General features: G+C 59.5%; 1 non-coding gene across 1 annotated transcript; it reads right to left on the bottom strand.

The window, feature by feature from the left end:
• Nucleotides 1–455: 455 nt before the first annotated feature.
• Nucleotides 456–621, bottom strand: LOC125366596. Its single transcript, XR_007213892.1, has one exon. It is a non-coding gene; the product is annotated as a small Cajal body-specific RNA 16 (non-coding RNA).
• Between the last annotated feature and the right edge of the window lie 7,332 nt (nucleotides 622–7,953).

Raw genomic sequence — 7,953 nt, 5'->3', positions numbered from 1 at the left:
ATCTTACTGGACTGTGCTTTTTGTCAAAGCATTCACTTCGGCTGAAATTACACCCCCTTCAGTGTGACTGTTTTCTGTTTAACAGTGCTACTCTGTGAGAACCCCAGCCACGATCGTTCTGTCCATGTGTGACCCTAACACTTGGTATGGTGCCTACCTAGACTATCAGTAAATATTTACTGAAAGAAACCAATGGTATCAATGCGGTTTAGAATGCGCGGGGGCAGTACTGGGGCTTAGACTCGGCCTGGGCGCTGTTCCTCAGCTTTTTTGCACTAGGCTAGCGTTCTACCACTTGAGCCACAACAGCCTCACTTCTAGCTCTTCGGTGGTTAACTGGAAGAGTGTCATGGACTTCATGCCAGGGCTGGCTTGGGACCGCGATCCTCAGATCTCAGCCTCTGGGGTGAAAACGACCATGGCCTGCCGCAGAAGCAGCCTCTCCTCCCGGCCGGTCCTGTTTGCAGTACCATACATGATCACCAAACTGCTGCTAGAGTGCTCACACCTGTTACTGCAAATCCACCGCCCAGGGAAAGCGCCCGGGGGGTTTACTCTAGGTCAAGGTCGGGCCTGCCGGGTACCGGGTTCAACCACACCGGAAGCCGTTCTCCAGACCACCGGCCTCGCGACGCGCGGTCCCCAGGCCCCCGACGTACCTGGGTCTCCAGGCCGAGGCCCGGAACGGCCTCGCCGGGCGCGCGCCGGCTCCCATCCGCCCTCGAGGCCCGGCAGCCGTCACAGTGGGGAGCCCTGCGTGGGGGGGGGGGGTCACACCAGGAGCTTTAGCCGGCGGGGCTCGCCCCGCGCGCCTCCCACCCCGACCCCACCCCGAGCCCCCGCGCCGGTGCCGGCGGGAGGCCGCGCTCCCGGCTCCGCTCCCGACCAGGCCCCGCAGGGCCCGGCCCGCGGGCTGCACCCGGGCTCTCGGCGCCCCCGGCCCCCGGCGGCACGACCCTCCGCGTCACCCCGCGACCCGAGGCGGCCTGGTCCTCCGCACGCCGCGCCGCGCCGCGCTCGTCCTCGGGCGGAAGCGGCTCCGCCCACGCACTTCCGGCCGGAAGTGAGGGCTTACCATCGAGACGGCGGCTAGAGCGCCGCCGCCTCGGGCCGACCCGAGTCCTCCGAGAGGGTCTTAAAGGGGCCGCGGCCTGTCTGCGCGGGGCGAGCCACACCGAGCGTGAGCCGCCCCCCGGGCCTGGTGCCGCCTCGCCGAGCCCTACGAAAGGACCCGGGGGTCATGGCACCCGTGTGGCGGTCAGCTCTCCGTCCCTGTGACAGAACGCCTGCAGCAAGTGATTACAAAGCAGGAAGCACTGGGGATATGGCCTGGTGGCAAGAGTGCTTGCCTCGCATGCATGAAGCCCTGGGTTCGATTCCCCAGCACCACATACACAGAAAAGGCCAGAAGTGGGTGCTGTGGCTCAAGTGGCAGAGTGCTAGCCTTGAGCAGAAGAAGCCAGGGACAGTGCTCAGGCCCTGAGTCCAAGGCCCAGGACTGGCCAAAAAAATAAATAAATAAAATAAAATAAAATAAAAAGCAGGAAGCATGTATGTGGGCGAAGCACCCCAAGTTCCTAAGTGGCTCCCAGTCCTCCATGCAGGGCCGGGCTTCGCTCATGCACTCGGAGTCCAAGGGTGCAGGGCTGTGAAGATCTCCATGGCCCAGCCTGGGGACCCAGGCTCCCCCCCCCCCCCCCCGCCAGGGCTGGGAGTGTGTTTTCTTGGAGAATCTGTCTGAATCGATCACTAGGATGATGGGAAGAAATGAAAGCAAGAGTTAGGCACGAGTGGCTCACACCTGTCACCCGAGCTGCTCGGGAGGCTGAGAACTGACAATCAACCCAAACGAACCCAAGCAGACAGACCCGAGGGGCTTAAGCAAGAACCTGGAAGTGGAAGTGTGGCTCAACGGTTAGAACACCAGCCCGAGGAAAGCTGAGCAAGAGTAGAAGGCCCGCCTGGCACTGGTGGCTCTCGCCGAGATCTGAGACTCGTGATTCCAAGCCAGCCTGGGCAGCAACGGCCATGCGACCCTGCTCTCCAGTGAACTGCTCGGAAGAAGCCGCAAGCGGGGCGGTGGCTCAAGCGGAAGAGCGCCAGCCTGGAGCACCCAGAGGCTCAAGGACAAAGCCCAGGTCATGAATTCAAGACGCAGGACTGGAGCAAAAGAAAAAAATAAAAAGTACTAGGTCCTGAGTTCACATCCAAAGCAGATGCTACATATACTTGATTTTAGTATAAAGTTAAAAAGCTCACCAGTCTCGATAGGAAATGAAGGCTGTGTTGTGTGTGCGCGCACACGCACACACACGCGCACACGCACACAGTCAGCTCCACATCTGAGTCACGCTCCACTCCCAGCCCTGGGGGCTTTCACTTTTTAGCACATCTGTCTGTCTGTCTGTCTGTCCCACAACAATATGAGAGACAAGTCACGTAGGTTTTCATGAGCTGACCCTCCCACCTCTTCAGAGCTCTTCTGTTCACACCAAGGCTCAACAATAAATATTTTTAGTTTTATCATCTCTGCAATATTTAACCTAGGGTGTTTGTCTTGGGGTAGGAGCAACAGTTCTGTTTTGTTTTCCCCTGCTTTAATCACTTTACATAACAACTGAATTGTGCACGCCTAGAACAAGTTGAACCGGCACTAACCGGTTTGGGAACGGCATGAGTGGCTTCGGGCTGGCACTGGGGTCATGTGATGGGAACAGAAGTTGAGGTCCTCCAGCCGGCCTGCCCTGGACCAGAGACCACGGCTGACCTCTCCGGCCGCGGAGGGAGGGAGAAGCCCAGGAGCTGAACATCTTTTTTATTTTATTTTATTTTATTTTGCCAGTCCTGGGGCTTGGACTTAGGGCCTGAGCACCGTCCCCGAGCTGCTTGTGCTCAAGACTAGCACTCTACCACATGAGCCACAGCGCCACTTCTGGCCTTTTCTGTGTATGTGGTGCTGAGGAATCGAACCCAGGGCTTCATGCATCTTAGGCAAGCTCTCTACCACTAAGCCACATTCCCAGCCAAGCTGGCCATCTTGTTAAGAGACTTTTCAGTTTGCTGCTGCTGTTGTTTTCCGTACTGGAATTTGAACTTAGGGCTTTGCACTCGAGTTAGACCTCTAGCCCTGTTTTTCTCTATTATTATTATTATTTTTTTTCTGATACTGGGGCTTGAACTCTGGAGGCTGGGCGCTGCCCCTGAGCTTTTTGTGCTCAAGGCTAGTGTTCTACCAATTGAACCACAGCTCCACTTCTGGGTTTTCGGTGGTTCATTGGACATGGGAGTCTCAGGGACTTTTCTGCCTGCGCTGGCTTTGAACCGCAATCCTTAGCCCTCAGCCTTCTGAGTAGCTAACGTTACAGGTGTGAGCCACTGGCGTCCGGCATTGTTTTTGTTTTTCGAGACAGGGTCTCACTGTGTTTCCCCAGGCTCAGATGAACCTCTGGCCTCGGGTCCCCAGGTACCTGGGCTCTGCCCTGTGGCTTTGCTCCTCCGAGTTGTCAGCGTTGACAGGATGATGCTACCTGGAGCGGAAGCGGCCTGGGCAGGCGACGAGGCCGTGGCCCCACCCGCGCCCTCTAGTGGTGACTGTGGATGGGCGCATCCGGCAGTCCCGCAGCGCCGTGCTGGCCAGACCCGGCCTAGCCGCGGACCCTGCCAGCCGGTCTTGCCACTGCCACCAAAGAGAACGGGATGTTTGAGTTCTCGAGACCCTGGGGGCCGTGTGCCGGCCCCTGGGGGAGTCCCAGGGACAAGGGCTCCTTCCCTCTCCTTTTTTGGAGTTTGAAGTCAGGGCCTTAGATTTGCTAGGCAGGTGCTCCACCACTTGGGCCAGGCCACTGTCCCCGGCTTCTTTTTGCTCAAGGCTAGCACTCTGCCACTTGAGCCACAGCGCCACTTCTGGCTTTTTCTGTGTATGTGGTGCTGAGGAATCGAACCCAGGGCTTCATGCATGCAAAGCAAGCACTCTACCACTAGGCCACATTCCCAGCCCCTGGTTTTTTGGGTTTTTTTGTGTGTGTGTTTTTTTTGAGACAGGTCTCCCTATGTCGTCCAGGCCTCCCTTGAACTCATGATCTCCCTGCCTTCCTCTCCCAAGAGCTGGGATTACAGGTGTGAGCTACGAAACTCAGCTGTGCTTGGCTTTGTTTTTTGTTGTTGTTCCTTTCAATAGGCTCAGAAAGGTTAAGTGACTTGCTCGAGGTCACCTAGCCAATGAGAAATGGCGAAGATTTTCAACTTCTGCCCGGGGTCGGTGTACGGGCGTGGGGGGGGGGGGAGGGCGGATGTGCCCCGCCAGCAGGTGGCGCTTACCCACCCTGACCTTCATCAGCAAAGACAAGACATTTGCCCAGGAAACGGCGCTTCAGCGATGGAGAGGATGGGGTCCCTAGAGATGGGGGGAGGGGGAGAGAACCCCGGAAGCTGGCGACACCGTGCTGAGCCGCGTGGGTTTTCAGTGGACCTGGAGAGGGGATTCCGTCCGCCTGGCTGCGCCCCTGGGCGAGTCCCCGCACCCCACGGTGACCGAAGGCACGCGGTGTCCCTGTTCCCTGAGCCTGTCCGCGCCCCCCCCCCCACCCCCCGGGTCAGTTTCTTGGCCGGCGTCTGATTGCGAGATGACGCGAGGCCCCAGCACCGGCTGCAAGGGCCTTGTCACCTGCAGCCTGGGTGTTGGCCACCCCGGCCGTTCATTCCCCCCCGGCCCCCCCCCCGCCCCCCCCCCCCGCCCGCCTTGAGCCTCCTCAGGCAGCACCGCAGATGCCTGTTTCACAGCCCCGGCGCCCTGCAGTGGGTCTGCCCTGTCGTGTTTCTCTTCATCTCTCCTGAGCCTCCTCCATCCGCGGGTGAAGCCTCTGCCCTGGGTGACTGTTGTCCCGGATCCACGAAGATGGAGCTGAGTTGACACCCCCCGCCCCGGCTGGTCCGGAGTTGTGAGTGAGTGAGAAGAAATGTCAGCCCGGTGCCGTGGCTCACGCCTGGAATCCCAGCTACTCAGGAAGCTGAGATCTGAGGATCAGGGTTCAAAGTCAACTGGGCCGGGAAAATCTGTGGGACTCTCATCTTTTTTTTTTTTTTTTTTTTTTTTGCCAGTCCTGGGCTTGAACTCAGGGCCTGAGCACTGTCCCTGGCTTCTTTTTTTGCTCAAGGCTAGCACTCTGCCACTTGAGCCACAGCGCCACTTCCGGCCTTTTCTATATATGTGGTGCTGAGGAATCGAACCCAGGGCTTCTTGTACATGAGGCAAGCGCTCTACCACTAGGCCATATCCCCAGTCTCATCTTTACTTAACTACCAAAAAAGCTGGAAGTGGCGCTGTGGCTCAAGTGGCAGGGTGCTAGCCTTGAGCAAAACAGCTCAGGGACGGCGCCCAGGCCCTGAGTTTAAGCTCCAGGACCAGCAAAAAAAGGAAGAAGAAGAAGAAGAGGAAGATGGGGGTGGGAAGAGGAAGCGTCCACTTTTTCTATGAAGAGCCAGAAATCACTGGGCAGCCGTGACAGACGACTGTAATGCTGGCTTCTCAGGAGGCCGAGGTCTGAGGATCTGGGTTCAAAGGCAGCCCAGGCAGAAAAGGCCATGAGATTCTCATCTCCAACTAATCACCAAAAAGTCAGATGTGCACGTGATAGAGCACTAGCCTTGAGCACAAAAGCTCGGGGACAGCACCCAGGCCAGCATTCAAGCCCCAGTCCCGCACGCTCCTCTCCCCACTGACCCTATCATTAGAGCAGGGCTCGGGAGAAAGTGACACCGGAGGAGTTGCCGTGGCCCCTGGGGTCCCGGGATCTCAGACCACCCCAGGGCCCACTGCCCCCGTGACAGCAAATCGCCCAGTTTCAGGGGGCAGCTGTGACAAAGGACAAGGTGGGGGGGGGTCACCCTGCGGGCCCCCAGTCCCATGGTGACAAGTTCCAAAGGGAGCAGCGTAGGCCGGAGCCACAGGCTGGCCTGCAGGTGGCCTTGTGAGGACGTGAACGAAAACGCCGCTTTAGCACTGAGCGGGGGATGAGTTCCCGCCTTCCACTGGGGTGGGCTGAGGCTGCAGGCCACCAGCAGCTTCTAGGAGACACGAGGATGGGGACAGAGGGCCAGGCATCTCACCCCTGCTTTCCTGCCGAGCCACGCTGGTTCCCGTGGCTCTGAGAGCCTGGGCTGGAGTCTGGGGTGTGCTCCACGCTCTGCACCCCCCGGGTGACATGGCTGAGGGGGTCCCAGATCCGTGGAGACTAGACAAATGCTTTTCCACTACGCTTCCCCTCAAGATGGGGAGCCACAGGAAAGCGAGGGCCGGGAGAGGCGGAAGGGCTTTTTGTTTCGGGAAATGGGAGCCGTGTTTCAGACAGAAAGGTGTCTTGAGAGTGAGGACAAGACAGAGAGCAAGTTGCTGTGGCGGTGTTCGAGGCTCCCCGTGCCCTGCCTGTCAGGCGGGGTTTGCTGCTGATTGAGGCCATCCTGAATTTGGAACAAAAGCTGTCTTGAAAATATGTTCTCAGAACGGGAGCCCAGTTTTTCTTTTGTTGTTCAAATGTTTCATTTCCTGGTTTACACACACACACACACACACACACACACACACACACACACACGTTTTCCATCCCACGAGGCGGCTGGAGGGACAACACAAACCGTAGCTGCCAGGCACGGCTGCTCTGTCACGCATCCAGTTGCTCATCTTCTGTGCAGCCTCGAACGCGTTTCTCCAGGCCACGTGGCAAGCGGGGCCGTGGCTCAAGCGGTACAGCACCATCCTTCAGCGATCAACCGAGGGACAGAGAGGCGGTGACGCGTCTGTAGGGCATTTGCTGAGTGTGGCGGCGTACACCCGTCATCCCGGCTCCTAGAGAGGCAGAGGCAGGAGGACTGAGAGCAGAGGCCGGCTGGGGGCACCGGTGAGCGTGAGACCCTCTCTAGAAACGAGCTGAGGACCGTCGAGGCTCCGATGGAAGAGCACCTGCCCTGCCCGGCTGCGCGGCGCCTTGAGTTCAATCCCAACGCTGCCAAAATAGAGAGAGAGAAATAAACAGACAGGGACAGCAAGGATGGTCACCGGTGTGAGAGGCTGGAGGAGGCCGGCTCTCCCCGCCCTCCTTCCCTGGAGCCTCGAGAAGGAGCCAGCTCTCCCGCCCCCCCCCCCCACCCCCCCAAACTAGAACCAATCCATGCCATTGCCGGGGCCCTCTGTTAGGAGAGGTCGGGATTCAGACTCAGGCCCGCCACCCACCGGGTGCAGCCCCGGTGCAGCTGCGGGGTTGGGGCCCCAGCCTGCACCCCTGATTCCTCAGAGTCCGCCTGGGCCTCTGGCTATTGCTCCCCTGCCAGCCGGGCGCCGTGTCCCCCTCTTCTCCGGGACACAGAGCCCCGAGGTGGCCGCCTCTCCTCTCAGGAGCCCGACCCCCTGCCCCCAGTTCCTGTCCCACCCTTGGGGCCGGGAGACCTTCCAGGGCCTCCTACCCTCCCTGCCACCCACCTTTCCCGGGCTCTGGGATTGTCAGCAGAGGCGGGGAGCCCGGAGCTGGCCCCTGCCCGCCTGGCCTCGCTCTGCCCGGCCTCCCCTGCAGGGAGCTCTGTCGCCACTAGGTGGCGGTAAAGGCCAGACTGGCAGGTCTGAACCTCCCACTCTCAGAGGGGTGGGCTGGGCGGGGAGGAAGGGCCACGGGAGCCCCTTGGGGGGCCCAGGGGAGGGGAGCAAGGCCAGGGGACGAAAGGTGGGTTTGTGCTCCGGACGGCCCGGAGCCTAACTGGAGGGTTTTATTTGGGTGCAGGTGCTGGGCTTGAACACAGGGCAGGGCGCCCTCCCTGAGCTTGTTTGCTCACGTCTAGGGCTCTACCACGTGAGCCACGGCTCTGCTGCTGGATTTTTGCTGTGTCTTTGGAGATGAAAGTGTCACAGAGGGGCTGTTGCCTCCCATGCATGAAGCCCTGGGTTCGATTCCCCAGCACCACATAGAT

The sequence above is a fragment of the Perognathus longimembris genome, chromosome 17 (genome assembly GCF_023159225.1).
Source record: "Perognathus longimembris pacificus isolate PPM17 chromosome 17, ASM2315922v1, whole genome shotgun sequence".
NCBI classification, from domain to species: domain Eukaryota; kingdom Metazoa; phylum Chordata; class Mammalia; order Rodentia; family Heteromyidae; genus Perognathus; species Perognathus longimembris.
The sequence above is the reverse complement of the archived record's forward strand: the minus strand, read 5'-3'. Positions and strand labels throughout refer to the sequence as shown.